Here is a 21,080-nt window from a genome sequence, read left to right as displayed (position 1 = left end):
CACATTTAACTGGAACCTAATCAACAAAAGAAAAAAGCAAGCAAAATATAACCAGAGACATTGGAATTAAGAACAATCTGAGAGTAACCCAAGTGGAGGTGGGAGGGGATAATAGGAGGAAGGGGGGAGGGTTTTCAGGAAGAATTATAAAGGACACGTGGACAAAACCAAGGGGTGGGAAGCAAGGGAGGGAGGTGGGTTTGGCGGGGGTTGGGGAGGTAGTGGCGGGGTGTAAACACAAACAACTGTAAATGAACAACAATAAAATAATTTTTAAAACATTTGTCATAACTTTTATCCCTACATGGAACCCTAAACCTGACATGGAATAATAGCTCTATTAATATTTCACATAAAAGAAGTCTCAGATAGTAACAGCAAAAAAAAAAAAATAAACACAATGACATTTTTCTATAATTCTCTAAGAGGTACACCACACACTATTGTAAAAAGAAAAATTAAGCCCTGGCTGGCGTAGCTCAGTGGATTGAGCGCAGGCTGTGAACCAAAGTGTTGCAGGTTCGATTCCCAGTCAAGGTACATGCCTGGGTTGCAGGCCATGACCCCCAGCAACTGCACATTGATGTTTCTCTCTCTCTTTCTCCCTCCCTTCCCTCTCTAAAAATAAATAAATAAATAAATAAATAAATAAATAAATCTTTTAAAAAAAGAAAAATTAGAACCTTTTGGAGTCTTCTCAAAATAAAAAACAAGACCAAAGATTTTCAACTGAAGGAAAACATGTAAAATAACAATAAAAGAGACACCCCCCAAACAAACCCATTTCCTGAAATGGAAACTGAAATTCCTATTCATATTTAGAAAGGTGATGAATTATAGAAAGAGTGCTGAAAACTAGAACCCTTTTTTGGTGGAAGTAAAGATGAGTAAAAAACCATTTTACAACATAGGTCTTCCAACTTCAAAGAATTAAGAATTATTATTCTCAAACTATAAAATTATCTTCTATCCAAATAATGAAACTATTTCATGGACATTTTGTATCAGTGAGGATTCTTCCTCCCTTTACAGTTATCACATATAATTCTTTGCCTTTTCACATTTTTTTAATTAAACGAGGCCTCCAAATGTTCCTATCCTTTGTTTCCTTCTAATAGACCTGGCCAGATTTTTTTATTCTTGTGTCTCATTCATTTATTTATACTCAACTCATTCCACAAAGGAATTGAGGTGATTTACTCTTGTAGCAAACAGACAGCTTTTGGGAGTGGATCAAATGGACAGTGTCTACACTGCTCATTATGACAAGTCATTCTTGTTATGGAGAGACAGGAAACTATTAAGATTGCCTTAAAATATATAGCATCTAGTAGTCCAAATAAAAAAGGCAATAACAGAAAATGGACTTTTTGTATGAAACACATTTCCCTTATTTAGGAAGCCATTCTCAGACACAGGTTCATGATGGATTCACTTGGGAAATGCTTTGTATACCCTATCATTCTTACTATTTATTGTTAAAGTTACTGAAATTGATTATAGACAGAAAGAAAAATAAACAGAGGCTAGAAGAAATACATTCTTTCTCTTGTTTCCATAATGAAACCTAGGAAGGAAATCAAATCATACTTTACATTCTTTAAAGTAGTTGTACAAGATAAAAAATGAATAATAAATGAAACTTTAAATCTCAACCCAAGTGAAGTAGCAGCTGCCCTACCATTCTACAAGAAAGAGACTAGACTCTGGGAAAATATCATGACCTGTCTTCTCAAAAGTAAATCCTCCAGTTCAAAGAAGGTATAGACACAGTCATGCACCACTTAACCCCCCACTTAATGGGGGGGGATACATTCTAAGAAATGTGTTGTTAGGTGATTTGGTCATTGTTCAAACACCACAGAGTGTACTTACACAAACCTAGATGCTACAGCTTACTCACGCCTACACCTAGGAGGCTATCTGGCATACCACTGTCTGTATGTTCCATTGTTGACTAAAACTTCACTACGTAGCACATGGCTGTATATCTCCCTATAAATAAAGCTAACTCCCTTTCTTATATCTTTCCAAGTTAGCTTAGTTCAATAAGTATTTGCCCACAGGACTAGGTTTAAAAGAATCTAAACGAGCATTAAAGACCAGTGAGCTGCCCTGACTGGTGTGGCACAGTTAGTTGGGCATCATTCTGCAAAGCAAAGGGTCACCGGTTCAATTCCCAGCCTAGGGCACGCAGCTGGGCTGCAGACTGGGTCCCCAGTGAGGGCGCATATGAGAAGAGGCCAATCAATGTTTCTATCTCATATGGATGTTTCTCTCCCTCTCTTTCTCCCTCCCTTGCCCCTCTTTAAAATAAATAAAATCTTATTTTTTTAAAAAAAACAGTGAGCTAAAACATTTTACTTTTCTCAGTTTGGCTTTCATAGGCACCAGGAAGAAATACTTAGGTGTTGTATTAGTTATCTGTTGCTGCATAACAAAACTTAGCTTAAAGCAAACAGTATCTCCAGTTTCTGATGGTTAGGAATCCATGAGCAGTTTAGTTTGGCTGTGGCTCAGAGTCTCCCAGGAGGTTACAGTCAAGCTGGAGGCTGGGTTGTAGTCCTCTGAATATCTGACCACAGCTAGAGGATCAGCTTTAAAGAAAGCTCACCCACAAGACTGTTGGCGCAAGTCTGCCCTCTCTGGCTGCCGGCAAAAGGCCACCATTCCTCAGTGCCTAACTTCTTCCACAGGACTGCCTGAGCGTCCTCGTAACATGGCAACTGGCTTCCCCCAGAGCAACTGATCTAAGAGAGAGCACAACCAAGACAGAAGCTGTGATGTATGACCACATCAGAAGTAGCATAACTTGACTGCTGCCACATTCTATTGGTCACACACACCTGGCATATACCGGGGCGGGACTACAAGGCCTATGAGTACCAGGAGGTAAGAATCACTGGGGCCATACTGAAAGCTGGCTACCACAATCAGCCCTCTGGCCTCCAGCGATTCACATCTCTCTCTGTGCAAAATAAAGCCATCCCCTCCCAAGTCACCCGTGAAGTCTCATCCCATCACAAAGTCTCACCACTTCAAAGTTCACACACTCATTTAAATCAAGTGCAGCTGTGGACGATGCTTCTTGAATAGCATCTCGAGTACAGTTCTCCTGACCTAGAGACCTATGAACTAAAAAGACAAGTTGTCTGCTCCCACATATATCATACAATGGTGGGACAAGCACCCTATAACCACTACAGGCATTCCTGTACTGAAAGGGTGGGGATGATCCATAGGATTACAATATCCGACTAGGGAAATGTGGCAAGTTCTTTGATTAGAACTGTTTCACTCCCACGTGGAAGACCTTCTCCATGGATCTTGGTTCTGCCCACTGATCGGTACCTGCTTTCCCAGGACAGGTAGCCCATGTTTCCAGCTGTGTAGTTTTCTCAGCCTGCTTTTCATTTGATACCATCACTATCCCAATCTCTATCAGGGTTCAATCAGAGAACTGAAACCTCTAGAATGAAGATAGAAACAGAAAGACACATAATATAAAGGAATTTGTTACAGAGATTTGACGTTACACGGTCAGGGAAGGTGGTTAAACACACGCTGGATCTTGCAGTCCACAGAGCAGAGTCAAGAAGGGACTGTGGAGGAGATTTGTGACAAGTTGGCACACAGAAGCACAAGCCACAGTTCATGAGGACAACCTGAAACTCAAATTAGCTCTTGCTGCCTCTGACTTTGATGATGTGGGTGTCCCGTCGAAGTCAAGGTCCTTCCTTACAGAACTAAACACACGCTTGACTCAGGAGTCAGTGAGCTGAAAGGTGGATTCATCAGTATTTGGATCAGTTGCAGGCCCAGCTGCTGCGTCATGCCAGTGATGTGAGCTGGCAGATAAACAACAATGTGAATCATATATGAGCTACAAAATATAATGGGAATCAGCCCTGGCCAGGTAGCTTGGTTGGAACTGCGTCCTGATGCACCAGGGCTGCGGGTTTGATCCCTAGTCAGGGTATATGTGGGAGGCAACCAATGAATGCATGGATGGGTGGAACGACATGTCAGTCTCTCTCTTCTCTCTCTTTTCTCTCTCTCTCCCCCCCTCTAAAATCAATCATTAAAAGACTTTTTAAAAATATGATGAGACTCAGAGCTAAAAAATGTCTGCAGCTTCACTTCTGCAAATCTCACATAAAATCTTTGTTGTGGCCTACCCTAACCAGAAACAGACAGAAAAGGGAAATCCAGAAAATGTAAGTTGACAAATTGCAAAGACACTGAGCATACTCTCCTGTGCTATCATAAGGAAAAAGTGGAATAGATAGAAAAAACAATGGAAACTTTGCATTTATGTTGCAGCTGAATACCCTTTAAAACTTTTAAACCTATTACTGTGTCTTTCAGTCATCTAGTTAGGGCTCTTTTAAAAAGTTTTTAGACATGAAGATTTGCTTTTATTTTCTAAATTCTTATTCGTCTCTTCATTTGAATCTTCTTGGGCTGATGGGTATACAAGGGGAGACCTAAAAACACCCAGAATTAATTTACAAAAATTGTGTATTTATTCTTACCTGTTTAAACTGCAGTTGCCTTCAAAGTACTCTTCCTTTGATTCAGTACACCTACTGAGACTTTTTCCCACTGCTTGAAACGGTTTTTGAACTCGTTGATTTTGATGCCTTTTCGTGTTTCTGCCGTTTTTTGTTTCACCTCTTGCACATCAGCAAAACATTTCCCTCTGAGGACTTTATTTATCAGGGAAACAAAAAAAGTCACCTGGGGCAGGGTCCAGTGAATAGGGAGGGTAGGGCGTGGGGGTCATACAGTTTCAGTCAAAAACTGCTGAACACTCAGTGTGGTGTGGACAGGTGCGCTCATAAATCACCCATTATGAAATGGGCAAACACATTGAAAGAATCTTCCCAAAAAAATTCACTAAAGCCAAATGCAGCCTCTCACAACAACACCATCTGGTGCACTGATATAGATGGGTTCCTAGAACACTCACCTAGTAGGGGAAGCTGGTACTACAAGGGTCCCACCCCCCAGAAGATGATTCTGTTTTTTTGGAGGGGTCCCCTCTCGCAAGTTTATCCTTGTGTGGCAATCAGCAGGAAAAAAATTATAATTCCCACCAGATCCATTAGATTCTGATAGATGTGGCTTAGTAATTTATGTTTTGAGTTTTTACATCATAATTATTATTAATCCTATTAGTATAATTGATTAATTTTGCAACATTAGGTAACATATTCTTTCTCTTTGGCTCTCCATCTCATTTGCATACACACAAACATATACTCAGACATTTTGCTGCTCTGGACAATCATTTAAATATAAGAATAATAAGCAATTTAATATAGATTGACTTTATTAAATCTCAATAATAGATGTGAGTTCTTAAGATGCTACCTATTCCCTCTCCGGGTAACAGTCCTCTTTCCCTTTTAACTGAAATTAATTCTCCCTACCCAGACTCAAAATGGCCAGAGACCTTACCATTTTAAAGTCGATCCTGATGATAATTTGGCTGACCTTATGTCCTCGTTCTAGCTACCGAGTGTCTGCCTGGGTCCTGAGACCAAGCCTTCTTTGCCTTGCCTACTTTCAAAAGGGGCGTTGTGTTTGGATTCCTTCTAGCCCTCTTGGACTACGACTCTGCCTTGCTTTTGCAGGGTCGATTTAAAGGCTGGTGTTATATTCTAGATGAACCCCCAGAGAAGAGGCGGACCGAAGCCCCTGTCTTGCCTTCTACTAATCAGGCTTGGTCTCAGAGTATGTGTACTAGGAACATGCCAGGAAATTCCTTATTCTTTATTTCTGTAAAAAATTGAATGCAGACCCCCTCTGTCTCCATGTACACTTTTTGCTACTCTGTGGTTTGGTGAAGTTACTTTGCACTAGGAGCCCATACATAAAAAGACAAGAACTTTTGATTCTCCCCTATTTCATCAAAATCTCTATCTACCATCTCAGAGACCCAACCTTGAAGATCCCATTTTACTTTTGGCTCATAACAGATTTAGGAAGAGTTGTCCTTGAGCTTTAATCTAAATGATGTGCAAGGTCACTGGTATAATTTAAGCCTTCCAGAGGACACGCACGACTTGGGACTTGCACTCCCTGAAATTCTACCAATTAGAGACTTAGGACAGTGGATGGGTAACTATCTACTTTTACATTTCAGTCTAGATTACTTCCTTTCTAGATTGGTTTAAGAAGTCATGTCTTTTTCTTTTTCTTTCTTTCTTTTTCTACATTTTTATCCATTTTTAGAGAGAGGGGAAAGGAGGAAAAAAGAAACATCCAACATGTGAGAGATACATCTCATTGATTGGTTGCTTCTCACATGCCCCCAACCATGGGCCCAGCCCCCAACCCACAGGCATGTGCCCCAGCTGGGAATCGAACCAGCAACCCTTCGGTTCACAGGCCAGCACTCAGTCCATTGAGCCACACCAGCCAGGGCAGAAGTCAGGTCTTCTAATACCTGCACTAAGCACACTATGGCTTTGGATGAAAGGTAACTGAGGCAGTATTTTGGAATTTGGAACACCCTGAGGGAAGGCAGGCTACCTGGACCTTCCAAGGAATGGTTTCATGTTCAGCCATGGAAAGCAAACAAGGTGTTCGTGGGCATATTTTACACTGTGTGCCCTCTTCTTTCTTTAAGACACATCTGGTCCCACAGCATCCTTAACAACATTTCATGGGAAGATAGTCTTCTAAAAATGAAATTGAATAGCATGGCTGCCTTATTAATTAAACTTTAGAGGACTCACATTTGGGCTCTGAATCATAATTGGCTCAATATGAACTATTTACTCAATTTTCTCTATCCTTACCCATGTTGATTATTTTATTACAGGAAATTTTGTTTTTGTTTCATTATTGTAGTTATTATTAAAAGCAGGAATTTAGATGAAACATAATTTTCTAGCACACATCTACAGATAGCATTTTATAGCTCAGGTGGCTGAGGTTTTAGGACATTGAATAATTAGAAACAAGTGTAAGTGTTTTTCTCTATCTAAAGACAAAATAGTAAATTGTCACCAGAGTCCTTCCTCTTGTTATAGTACATCTATCCTCGCAAGGCAAGGGTAAAATACCAAGCTGTCTGCAGCAGCAGTAATTCAGTGGGTTTGTGCCGAATATATTCATGAAGGGTTTTGATGGATTTGATAACCATAAGCAGCTGTTAACATTAAATTGCCATTTAATTTTTTTCAGTGACTTTCAAAGTTGCCAATATTAAACAGTAGTGTTTTACAAATGACTACTTTAAGACCAATAAGAGTAAAATTAAATATAAAATGCTCACCCAGATTCTTCCTTTTTTCCAGTGTCCCACTACTAAGCAAAGAAAAAAAATACTTTTACATGACTTTAAGCACTACCTCAATATTTGCATATTATTTGCATTGTATATTACTATACCCAGAAACTCTTGCATTCCTTCCTCTTCTTATTCTCCTCCCCCATTTAACTTTTGTCCTTTTTTATATATCTCAGCTCTAGTTAAAAAAAAAAACTAATCTGGAAAACTACTGGGAAGGTCCACTTGAGATTAAACAACCTTAATGAGTAACACAAAACATTAAGTATGTTTGTTCTTTCTCCTACAAGCATCTGAGGCATCTGGTTTTTCCATTTTTATTTATTGATTTTTCCAGCTTTAATGAGATACAATTGACATATATAACATTGTATAGGCTTAAAGTGAACAATGTTATGGTTTGATATATGTGCATTGTGCAAAATGTTTACCACAATAACGTTAGTTAACACATGGAGGCCTGTGCTTCTTAATGGCCATGGCGCACCAGAACAAAGGTCGTGAACTAAGATGAAGTCTAAGATTCTGTGTTGATGCCTTACTCTTCAAGAATTAAATGAGATCTCTAGCTCTTGAAGTTATTTAATTTTATTTGCTCAGGGGAGGAAATGAACTTGATCTGCTATGCTTGATGTTTTAAAAACTATAAATACAACATTGACCCAGTGGCAGTTGCTTTCTGAAATTGTAAGCAACCATTTTCATAAACTGTATAACAATAAGATTTCTTTTCAACATTGTGAATATGGCCTGTTAATAATCACTCACACAATAGATGCAATTCAGCCAGGATCCAAGCAGGACACTGAACATGCAATAATTCAATGTGTGGTTAAGAAAAGGCAAACATACAATATTAACCCAAAAGGTTAAACAGGGAAGATTGAGAAGATAAGAATAGCATTGGTAGAGAGAATATTATTTATATTTATAGATATATAAATATAGTGTTACATATAAATATATATATCAAATCCATGTTCAATCTCATTTCCTAATACAATTTTCACTTGCATCTCCAACAGAATTTTTTATGACATTTTCCCTGATAATCTATATCTCAATGCTTCCCTTTTTATTTTTTACTTGTTGAATGACCACTTTAATGTTATCTTACAGATCAAATTTTGTGGGGGGGGTTTGTTTTTGTTTTATTTTTAGAAAGAAAGAAAAGGAGAGAGAAAGAAGGGGAAAGAAACATCAATGTGCGGTTGCCTCTTGCTTACCTGGGGACCTGGCCCGCAACTCAGGCATGTGCCCTGACTGGGAATTGAACTGGCGACCCTTTGATTCACAGGCCAGTGCCCAATCCACTGAGCCACACCAGCCAGGGCAGATTAAATTTTGGTAAGCTAAGGAAGTCAGTACTGTTGATAAGCTGTGACCCGGTCTTCACAATTTGTGGACTGTCACAGACATGTCTCTGGCACAAGGAAGGACATCAAGAATTATGTAATTTACCATGCTGGTGCACTTTGCTGACCCTCAGTCCATTTGTTCAACATTCTGGGGAGACATTACTGTCTATCAGAACAAACTCGCTTCCTCATTTGAGTTCTCAGCTTCGATCCTGAAAGCACTGTGCCTTCCCCGAGTACTGCACTTGAGAGGCGAACACACTGGCGAATCTGACTCCTCTCCGGCCAGCCTGCTTTACATTCCTGTGAGCATTCAGTTTTATTTTGTTAATAACTATCCTAGTTTTTTTCAGAGAGGTAAAAAATTATTATATTTTTATGCACTGCTGTCAAAATGCATACTTTTTAAAAGTTCTTAGTTTATTAATACCCTCATGAAAAATCTGCATAATCACCACAGAAAAAGTCACCGAAGAATCTTTACTCCTTCTGTTGTCCAATCTCCAGCCCACTTCTTGCCAGTGCCAACAGTGGCCTTTGCAGTCCCCCCAGCTTTCTCCATAGTGTTCTTGAGTTCCTTTCCCTGTTTTCCTGAGGTCTTCTTCTTCTCAGATAGACTATGTTTTGCGAGTCTGTGTTTGGGTTAATTTTTCTTTGCACAACCCAAGGAATCATAAATCGTGCCAAAGCCAGTTGTCTTGCCACCACCCAAATGGGTTCTGAATCCAAACACAAAGATGACATCCGGTGTGTTCTTACACATTGTGGCTAGTTTTTCCCCAATTTCTGGCTTGGGTACTATTGCCTTGCCAGGGTGAAGGACATCAATGACCATTTGTTTCTGCTGGAGTAGTCTGCGGTCAGGAACTTCCTGGTCGGGGTAGTCACTGCATTGTTCATGACGGCTGCCGATCTTTAAGCAGCAATGGAAGTAAAGAGCAAAACTCATGCCTTTTAAAGTCTAGAAAAATTACTTTAACTTGGTGGAGCACAGAAAAAGGCAATCCTGAAGCATCCCCAACTTACATGCTTTAGTTGTACTTCACTACACATTAGAAGAATATATAACTCATTTTCATATTTTCAAATAAAATACAGCCATGTGCTTCCTGGGGAACAATGTTCAATGGAACATTTTATTTTTTAAAACATTTTATTTGTTTATTTTTAGGGAGAGAAGAAGGGATGGAGAAAGAAGATCAGTTGCCTCTCATATGCCCCCAACTCTGGGGACCTGGCCCGCAACCCAGGCATGTGCCCTCACTGGGAATCCAAGTGGCGACCTCTTGGTTCACAGGTTGGCGCTCCATCTACTGAACCACACTAGCCAGGGCTCATGTGGAACATTTGAAAGGGAAATATTTATTTTTGTCCCACATTAACTAACCTGAGGAAAATACTTTTGTTTGTGCTTTTCTCTATAAAAAAGTACATTATATATTTCTAATACCTGTACTATCATGCTATTACCAAAATAAATTAAGAACTATTTAGGCCATGGCAAAGTTAAATATTTTCAAAGTTATTTGAGTAACATTAAAAGACTTACTTGTCTAAAACAAACAAAATATTATCCTCTTAAAGGTAAAACTATATTTATTTGCAAATGTAATATTTATAAAAGTATTACCCAGCACAGTGATTGCAAAAGAGAAGCACTTACAGAGAACCAGTGCTAATCAGAGGAACTTGACAAAAAAGATTCAGAATTTGCCAAAGGGCCAATCTCACATACTATTTGAAATAATTTCTTCTGGCAGACAGCAGAACAAAGTGTGGTTCACATTTGTGGTTCACATTTGTGTGGGTTTTTTTTGTTTGTTTGTTTGTTTTTTCCCCAATTGAAAATATTTGAAAACCACTTTGTACAATTTAAAGTTTCAGTCACTGTAAAATTTACAGTCATTTCAGTCACTCAGTCATTTCAGTGTGAGTCATAAGACACGACATGTGTTGTAAGAGGGACCTGAGTGAATTAATAGAAAGGCTATCTCATTGTCATTTTCATATACCATTTCTTTTTCTAAAAAAAACAAAAGCTAATATAAGAAAATAAAATTTCTAATGTTTTTTAAGATTTTATTTATTTATTTTTAGAGAGTGAAGGGAGGGAGACAGAGAGAGAGAGAGAAACATCAATGTGCGGTTGCTGGAGGTCATGGCCTGCAACCCAGGCATGTACCCTGACTGGGAATCGAACCTGCGACACTTTGGTTCGCAGCCCGCGCTCAATCCACTGAGCTATGCCAGCCAGAGAGAAAACAATAAATTTGAAACATGAATTATTAGCAAAAGTCCTCAAATTCTGTGCACTCAAATATACTCACATTCTTGATTTTCAGATTAAGAAACAGCGTCATTGTTCCTCAGCATCCAGTCTGCGGACGAGCGCCAGTCCGTACACCGTTACAGAGAGTGAAGAGATCGGCATCAAAAATGACAGTATTCAGGAACTTTTATAGCAGCTGGGCACTGCCTTACGATTTCTAATCACATTCGATTCGTGTAGCAGTCAGTATAGATTAGAAATTTAACAATACAGAATAAGTGGTCCTTCACTATACATAGCTTGAGAAGCACTGGTGTAAATAGCTAAAATCAACAGACATTACCCCAGTCTTAAACTTATAGTATCCAATGTTTTTCCTATTATACTATGTTTTAGTATATTTCTTGTTATAAATTATAGAATCACAGGGGCAGAAGCAGAAGCTAAGCCCAGAACAACAAATCATTAAAAAAAATTTTTTTAAATCACAGCTCTAATACCTGTTATGAATACAGTCAAAATGAATAGAACAGAAAGATTTCATTAACTCAATGTCAGTAATACAATTTCTATGATCAGTAATACAAATTCTAAAAATTTTTAAAACAGTCTGTATCTTCTTCTTGTACGTATCCCTAACACCCACCTCACTCACAAACTGGTCACTCAATAAATATTTGTTCAGTTATGTCCCATCAATGTAGATTGCCCATGACACATCACGTCAAGGAAATCTTTGCTATCCAGTTCAACCAAAGAATGACCTCAAGTTTTGTCCCTCCCTACTCCTTCTGCTCCTTTGGGAATGTCTGTGAGCTCCCTGTGGAGGGGGAGCATGGAGGCGTGGCTTCCACACGTCTGTCCAGAACTTTGCACAACACCTAGCACCTAGTAGCTGGGCAATTGTTAAATATGTGATGAATAAATGTTATCTAGCAGTAAAATAACTAGGAGTGGAGAATAAAATCAAGAAAGAGGAAAATTGCAGTAAAGATGAAACACAACCAGTTATATCAAAATTCACTGACCTAAAACAACAATAATTTATTCTGAGATATCAGTGGAGTGGCCAGTGGTCAGCTGAAGGTTAACTAATCCAGCCTGGTCTCAGCTAGGGCTATACGTGCCTGTTGTCCTGGGCATGTTCTTCTCAAGCTAACGCAGAGGTGCAAGAGAGCATGCCCAGAGCCTTTGATTGTATCACAGCAGCTACAATCTCATTGGCCAAAGCAAATCATGTGGTCAATCCCAGAGCCAGTGCATGGGGACATTTTCCTTAACCACAGGGAGAGGACACAGAAAACTTACTGCCAAGGACGTAAATGTATAATCCTATTTCTGGGGAGGGATGAAGAATTGGGACAATAATCCAGTCTACCATACTGCGGGAGGCAGAATAATGACCCTGTCCCAAAGACACCCACATCCTAATCCCCCCAACCTGTGAGTGTGTTACTTTACACAGCAAAAGAGGCTTTGTAGAGGTGGTTAAATTAAGAATCTTGAAATGGGAGATTATCTTGAATTATCCAGTTGGGCCCAATGGAAGCTCAACAGCCTGTACAAGAGGGAGGCAGGAAGGCCAGAGTAAGAGAAAGCTGTGATGACAGAACCACAGAGACAATGTTGAGGTGCTATGCTGCTGGCTTTGAAGACGGAGGAAGGGACCATGAACCAAAAGATGTAGGTGACCTGTAGAAGCTACAAAAGGCATTTAAAAGGATTCTCCCCCAGAGCCTGCAGAAGGAACACAGCCCCATTCACAGTTCAGTTTTAGCCCAGTGACAGCCATTCCAGATTTCTGGCGTCCAGAACTGTCAGATTCTGCACTCACGTCATTTCAAGCCCTTATGTTTGTGGTAATCTGTTACAGCAGCAATTGGAAACTAATACACACAACTATAAAATCTATAAACTGAATAATAGATTTCTAGATAATCATAAAAGTGGCATATGTAATCATACTGCCAGCTAAATATCATTTCAGTTAATAGGTCTGTTGGTAAAAGAAAATGTTAATGCCTACAATTTCAGTTTTCTTATTGTCATATACAACTGTTAAACAGTTTTCTCCATACATCAAACACATATCCCCCCAAACGCATACTGATACCATCATCCTTAAACTCCAGGATTGAATAACAGATGTAGTTGGACAACATATTCACAAAAGCAATAACTACTGTAGTCCAGCCTCAATAAACTTCCATGAGTTTCTTTCCATCTTCAAATTCATGCCAGTTTGCCTTCCAGTCTGCTTTTTAAATCTCACCGTCCACTCATTAAACTTTTTCCAATGCAGTAGCGCCCACATTTATCCCCTTGCCTAGACACTGAAGTCAGAGGGCACTATTTCACTTATTATTGGCCTACAAATGGCAAAATTTCTTCCTGGTTGCCAGAATGGCTTCATTTTTCCTTATTTTATGCTCAGAGCAAAATTTTTGTAAGTGGAATTCAGAAATGTTTGAAGTAAAATATATTAATAATTTAAAAAATTGAATTACACAGTGCTTTGTTTGGGAAAATTTTTAAATTATGTTGTGTTTCTATAAAATACATAGAAGCAACCCAATCTTTGATCTTTTAAAATGCTTAGCTTTTTATAAAATGAATTTTCATTGAAAGTTATTTTCAATTGTTTATTGTTTTTACAGTATAAAATTTTTATACTTAGAATTAGCCGGGTGAACCCAGTTTAGATGATCCCTATTTTGTTGGCAGCGTCCACAGCATCCTCGTTGGGAGCCAGTCGAACAGACACCTTCTTCTCCCCATCAGGCCTGATGAGGGTGTTGACCTTGTCCACGTCAATGTCATAGAGCTTCTTCACAGCCTGTTCGATCTGGTGCTTGATGGACTCGACATCTGCAATGAACACAAGTGTATTGTTCATTATTCTTCACGGCCGTCTCAGTAGTCAGGGTGAACTTGATGATGGCATGGTGGTCAAGCTTGTTGCACCTAGGGGGCGCTCTTCCGAAGATACTTAGGCTGCCTTCGGAGCCTCAGTGTCTTAGGCTTCTAGAAGGTGGTGACGTGCGGATCTTCTGCTTCCCGGCTGTGGACGTCCTTTAGCGGGGTTTGCTGTGCCTCCAAAGCCCTTGCTTGGGCTTCGGTGTTGGGAGGGGCAGGGGCTTCCTTATTCTCACTGGGCGCCATCTTTGTGAAAAGGGTTTCAATTGTTTATTTTTAATGAGAGCCTTTGATGAGCAGTGCCTATGCTGTGCTGATTATCTGGAAAAAAATGCCTCTTAAGAAATACTGTGTGTGAGTTACATGAAAGCCACCCAGTTTAATCACAATGACCCTAACTACCTCATCACACACTCACAGCATTGTCTTTTATTATTTCTACTTCTCATGAAGTTTCATCTGAATGAAACTAATACTGAAATTTTTCAGTACTGCATTTTCTGATGTTTTGGGAATATGCTTCCCTTATGTGATTGCTTTAAGTAGCAATAAATCAGGGAGCCATCATAAAATTCAGCCAAAGCAGCCATTCTTGCTGCCTGGGTTCAACACTGGCTATCTGGGAACATGTAAATGAAAGTGTACTCCTAAAATACATATATAGTCTTCTTATCGGCTTGAATCACAAGCATATCTTTTTTCTCTTTGCTTTAACATCTTTTCCATATGGGTCAGACAATCCATTTCTTTTTACTGGTGTATGTGATCATAAAGCACTTCAATAAATGTGAAGCATTTATTGTTTCTCTACAAATATCCACTCCGGTTTTATCAAATTTATTTTTAACTTCCATGGCAGTGGGGTCCATGTAAGTAGCTAAATATGAATTTGTAAAATAGGAAATCTTGGTAAACTCTTGATGTGATGCAAATATTTCAATAAAGTCTATTAGGAGTAGTGTCATTGTTGTTCCAGTGGAACCGCTCAATTACCATTGCACTTCTCCATGAGCTTTATCGTGAAATTTGAAGACTACAAGACTAGGAGACAAATCTGCTATGATCTGTGTAGTGCAAGTATGTACACTGATTCTGAGGAATTCTTTTAGTCAGGAAAATACTGGGAAAACTGTGTATTTTGTAGTCACAATAAGGCACTCTCTAGGAATAAGGAAATTGGGAACATAAGATTTTCCTCTGACAATTAAACCAAGAATTCAACACATAAATGGGGCAGGAGCAGATATATGCAACCTAAAAAAGAGAGGATATCTGTTTCCTCAGTCCAGAAAACTTGGCTGTAACCTGATTAAATGTGGGGACCTATTTCTCAGCCTTGGGGTCAGTTATACAAGCACAGAAAAGAGGGAATCATGGAGGCAAAAACTGACAGTGTTCACCGAAACATTATCTAAGGAGGACAGAGACTTGGGCAGAAAATGTTCATTTAATGAGTGAGACAAGCTTGTTTATGCACAGGTGGGAAAATCCAGTTGAGAAGATATTTAAAATATTTACATGGCATTTGTTCCTGAGAAGGCGGGAGGCATTGGGACTCAAAGCACAGTGGACCTCGGGTGGGAGGGGAGACATCTCTTCTGCTAGGACATGAGAGCAGGAGGCCAGAACAAACGTGAGCACAGGTGGGCTTGGACATCTGGGGTTAGGGCATTGAGAGGCTCCCTACCTGAAGGCCCCCGTTTTCTCTGAGAAGAGTTGCAATCATCTACGGAGGCCATGTGGAGTGGAGGAGGGGGTGGCAGGAAAGAGGAGGAATTGAAGGTTTGATTTTTTTTAATGTTTAATGAAGATTAGCCTAGCAACAGCAATACCTTCCTTCTCAGCTGGCACACAGTTTGACTCAAAAAATCTGGAAGAGAAGTATTTTTTAATTTTGAAGTAATGTTTTCATTGAATTTGTTGGGGTGACATTGGTTAATAAAATTATATAGGATTCAGGTATACAGTTCTATAATATATCATCTGTATATTGTACTGTAAATAAAGGTAAATGTGCTCTATGATATTACACAACAAAATGACTAGTCACACACTCCTGAAAACAAAGAATGACTAGTTTGTATCTATTATGATTTATGTATTTATTTTATTTCATTATGCCTTGGTAGAAATCAGCGATACAACTGGGATAAGAACTCAGGCTTCCCTGGCTGGCATAGCTCAGTGGATTGAGTGCGGGCTGTGAACCAAAGCGTCACAGGTTCGATTCCCAGTCAGGGCACATGCCTGGGTTGCGGGCCATGGCCCCCAGCAACCACACATTGATGTTTCTCTCCCTTTTTCTCCCTCCCTTCCCTCTCTAAAAATAATAAATAAATAAAATCTTTAAAAAAAAACTCAGGCTTCACTTTATATTTCAACTGTATTTTAGAAAACATTTTCTACTATGATGTTTATTTTTGTTTGCTTTGATTTTTAATCTATGTTATCTGCAACAACAACAACAAAAACAGTCCATATCCTTTTTTACTGGATTTTAAATGGGTAGTGGTTTGCCACTAACATGGACTAGTGAGCCGTAAAGCGGGTGTATTCATTAGTTTGGGTTTGACAGAAAGCCCCAAGTCCAGTGGCCTGAGCAGGATAAATGTTTATTTCTCCCTCGTTTTAAAGTCCAGGCAGGCAGTCCAGAGCTGGTATGGTTGTGCCATGAGCAGAGACCCTGCCCTTTTTTCTCTGGGTCCTTTAAAATGTGAAGTTGCAACTTCGTTGTCCAAAGTGGCGGTGTCTGTGTCCCAGGCATGAAGATGGAAGCGTCCAAGGAGAATGACAGAAGGTACGTACGAGCCTTCTCTTTGAGTAGTTCTCAAGCTGCTGTTCTACTTGTATCTGGCCAGAACTTAGTGACATGACAACATCTGCTCCAAGGGGTCTGGGAAGTGATATTTATTTGGAGCAGCCTCATGCGAACTAAAAATTGTGTTAGCCTAGAAGAAAAGACATTAGGGAATGACTCCATGTCTATCATCGATGTTGGATATGTTTCTTCTTGCTGAATAACTGCAGAACCAACTCTATGACAGCAATAGCTTAGTGAATTTGTTTTGCTTCTTTTCTTTTAAGTTATGGGGAATAGCTCTGCTTTCCGTTTGTCAGACGCTACTAGCACCTTTGCTCGTCTCTCCTGGTTGAATGTCATTGTGTGTTACAGTGTCTACTCCTTTGTTTCTCTGTTTTGGTTTGATAAAAACTTTCTTTCCAAATTTAATTGTGATATTTTCTGAACTTGGAAAATTAGCCATCTGTTTCGAGCTTCAGATAATGGGAAAGTTAATCTACATCTATTTTTTTAAACATGCCAGGAGGCTCAAAAAAGAGTTCATAATATTTAAAAAAACAAACAATAATTGTTCTTACTGAATTGTCATAGAGGGCCTTTGGGTGTAGCACCCGCTCTCCGTTAGCTAAAAACAGAGCATTATCAGACCAACTGACTCGCCAAAGTGCATTAATCATAAATTTAACTAAAATTGACTTGAACCTTCACATATTCTTAATAAACTCTAACTGCATTTTGAATGCATTATGCAAAATAATGGGATGAGAGTGTTTGTAAAAGTACCTTATTTTAAAATAGAAGAATGTCATTGTTTTTATGTTAAAAATTAATTCACTGCCCCTAATAAAAAATGGGTCAGATCTTCAGTATACACAAAGCAGAATTTCCCAGCATAAAGTATATTTAGAAGACAAAACCGATGCAGAGACTTAAAACATTTTATTATTTCCATATTGCTAAGGCTGGTCTTTTCTTAGGTTGGTTTTAACTTTTTCTTTTTTCTTCTTCCCTCCAGATTTTCTCCAAAAATTCCTACAATAGTAGAAGCTTTAGGACGGTTACTTATCACCTCATTAACAACAATTTGGAAGCTGCTTTTTCCTCAGGTTCTGGTTGCTGTCCCAGGCATGAACCGTTAGAGTGCTGCTGGAAGAAATCTGAGATGGAAAGACACAGCCATTCAAGGGTTTCTTGCAAGTGTTTACAGCCAGCCAGAGGAATTTTTATTTGAACTATTATGTCCTTTGCTCAGAATAGGGGATATAACAGTCTGTACTGAAATCGTGATCTCGCTGCACTGAGTCGCTACTATGTTACCATACTAAAGTAAAAACGAAGCCTGAACTATGTAACTGATTGGCCTTCAGCTGCTCTAAGGAATAAGAACAAACATTAATGATTCACTTTCCTTTTGAACATTCCTACCTTAAAAATGAAACAGTATTCTTTATTTTAAATGATTTAATTAACATGAAAATACAACACATTCTCATGCAACATTTTTTTTTAAAAAAGCAAACTGGCATAGAGTGAAAAGTAAAGTACCTTTCCTCTTCCCCAGTACTGTTACTCCGAATTTTAATCAGTATTTCCAAAATGCCTTCTAAAAGATTTGCACTAATATATATTCCAGTATTCTTTAAACATAGTTATAAACAAATATACTTAATAACGTATTCATTTGCTCAGAGCCTGTCTATCTTTATTAGCTACAAATCTAGTTCAGTTTCACAGCTTTCCTATAAGATCAAGGTATCCATTTCCAAATTTTATAAATCAAAAAACAAAAATAAAGAGACTTTAAGCGGTGTGCTAGGAATTGAACTTAAACTTCCTACCTTGTGTCAACATTATCCAGGCACTAACCTATATGCTCAGGATAGTTGGGAAAGGAAAAAAGTAAAACCTACAGCAAATTATTAAATAATATTTAACTATTGAGAACCTGGTAAGCATCAAATATCAGCCAACCATTCTGGTCACCTAATTTTTTCTCTGACTTAAGAGTACAAGTCACATTTATGACCAATTTAGTATCCTTTCTATATATGTGTCAGCTGGGACTCATTAGCCAACAGTATGGAGACTAATAATAGTATTCACTAATAAAAGCCACAGCACACTAGAAACAACGCGGTTCCTGTGTTTTAGAGATTCTGGGAAGTGCTTTTCCTTCAGCTTCACATCTCATCACCAAAGCTCAGTGGTACCCCGGCAGCCTCTGTGTCTAGTTCTGTATTATTACTTCAGAGACAATCAAGTCCCTCTGGCGGAGAGCAGGGCTGACTGGAAGCTCTGTCCTGACCTCAGCTGTGACAGTCATTCTATAGATTATCCAGAAACTAGATAAAACTTATGGGAGGATTAAAGTTACAGCTCTGCTCTACCGTAAAAACCCAATGGCCACAACTGCCTCTCCTAATGTTCCTTAGGCTGTCAGATCAAATCGTGCCCACAGTTCTCGCTCAAATGTTTGAAAAAAGGCTCTTTCCAGGATGCTATTACCTCTTATGTTCACACTTGGCCTTCACAAGAGTGACTTAGGAGAGGAATTTATAGCACAGGGACACCTTTGAGTAAGAAAAATGGATGTCCTCCTCTCTGTTAAACTAAATCATAACCCTGTTCTAGTAACAGCTTTAGAACTAGGTTGTCAAATGCCCATTACATTTAATTCTCTAGGTCTAAACCTACAGGACTGGGATGGTATTTATTCAATTGATGTTCATAGTTTCCTGCAAGGTTGTCTCCGGATGAGAAGTGAAAATGTTAGATAAACATCGTGAAGGCTAAAAACAAATCTGGTTGTTTTGGAAATATGCAGGTAACAAACTGAAATTCAAACTCACTTTGAGACTGAATGTTTGAGGTCATACAGACACAACCTCTATGTCCCCTCTGAATATGTAAGAAGTAAGAGAGCGACTGAGCTTCATACCAACTTTGTTTACTCCATGAAATTCCACCTCTCATGACCAGCTCTGTATTCTCTCATTTTGATGCTTTTCAATCTCTATTACTAGATCCTAATGGTTTCTGATGGTTTCTGCAGAATGGGATTGGGCTGGATTCAAGGTATCTAACGCAGATTCAGCTTCTCTTTGTTTAACTGCCTGTTTGCATGAGAAGTGGCTTTCTTAGCAGAACTGGGAACACAGTCAGAGCAGACTGATGTGTGAAGGAGCAGACGGGAACCTGACCTTGCCTGGATGAGCTGGGGAAAAGTCAGTAGCCTGATATCTAGCCTCCTCCTCTCTTTTCAGCTTTAACCCTGTCCTGCATGGCTTTGGAGAGAGACAGAGCAAGTCTGGAGTTGCAGCTTTGTTCGTTTATGAAGGGACCTGGGCAAGGTACCCACTCTGAGTACCAGTTTGCTCATCTAGAAGATGACGATGAGATGATTGCTGTGGGAATTACAGAATGCATTTGTATGCCTGGCACACAGTAGGCCCTCAATAAGCAGTAACCATAGAGCTAGTCAGAAAGCAGTAAGCATTACCAAGCTGCCCTCTGAGACACAGACGTTTCATCACCAGTCTGTCCTGTTCAACTCTTTCAAGTGGTATGGACCATAGGAACATGCAGAACTAGTCTAAGGTTCATAAGAAAAAAACTGGAAAGTTCATTTATCTGTACAAAAATACAAGCAAAGAGGAGGGTGCAAAGAAGTCAGACTGCACTGTAAGTCATGTACACACATCACCATATTGCATGGTAGAACAAGGTATACACAAGATATATTGAGTTAAAGTATTATGGAGTTTTGAGAAAGAAAATATTTCTTTCAAGTGAATTATCAGAAACTATTATACAAAAAAGGTAAGTTTAAGCAGGGTGTTAATTGGCAAAGTGTATTTGTGATACAGTGACTGATTCAATTTAACTAAAGCATGGAATGAATGACCCAAAAAAGGTGGATTTGGACCATGCTATTGAGGCACAGGAAAGCCAGGATAAGGAAGTTGGGATTTTTCAGCAAAAATATGATTGATAATAGTGATAGCTTTACTAAGAGTTCACCTGCAAGCTTCATGAAAGAAAGAGTGGAAGGAAGAAATGGCAAATCCAGTTAGGAGACGGCACGAGGGAAAGGCTGTAATATGCTGCTTTAAGGCAAGAGCAATAGATTTGGAGCCAGAAGGAGCAGATTCAAGAGTTGGGAGAACTTGAAACACTAATCCGAAAGAACATATGCAACCGTATGTTCACTGCAGCATTATTTATAATTGCCAAGATTTGAAAGCAGTCCAAGGGCCCAGCAGTAGATCAGTGGGGGGAAAATACTGTAGTACATTTATACAATGGAATACTGCTCAGCTGCAAAAAAGGAGGAAATCTTACCTTCTGTGACCTCACGAATGGGCCTGGAGAGTATTATGCTGTGTGAAATTAGCTGGCCAGACAAAGGCAAGTACCATACGATTTCACTTACAC

General features: G+C 39.2%; 2 pseudogenes; both read right to left on the bottom strand.

Moving 5' to 3' along the window:
* Positions 1–9,127: 9,127 nt before the first annotated feature.
* LOC123811085 lies at positions 9,128–9,561 on the bottom strand (annotated as a pseudogene).
* Positions 9,562–13,628: 4,067 nt separating this feature from the next.
* Positions 13,629–14,092, bottom strand: LOC123811901 (annotated as a pseudogene).
* Between the last annotated feature and the right edge of the window lie 6,988 nt (positions 14,093–21,080).

The sequence above is a fragment of the Phyllostomus hastatus genome, unplaced genomic scaffold (genome assembly GCF_019186645.2).
Source record: "Phyllostomus hastatus isolate PE091 unplaced genomic scaffold, TTU_PhHast_1.1 phas_scaffold_78, whole genome shotgun sequence".
Taxonomy (NCBI): domain Eukaryota; kingdom Metazoa; phylum Chordata; class Mammalia; order Chiroptera; family Phyllostomidae; genus Phyllostomus; species Phyllostomus hastatus.
Note: the sequence above shows the minus strand (reverse complement) of the source record. Positions and strands in the feature narration are given on the sequence as shown.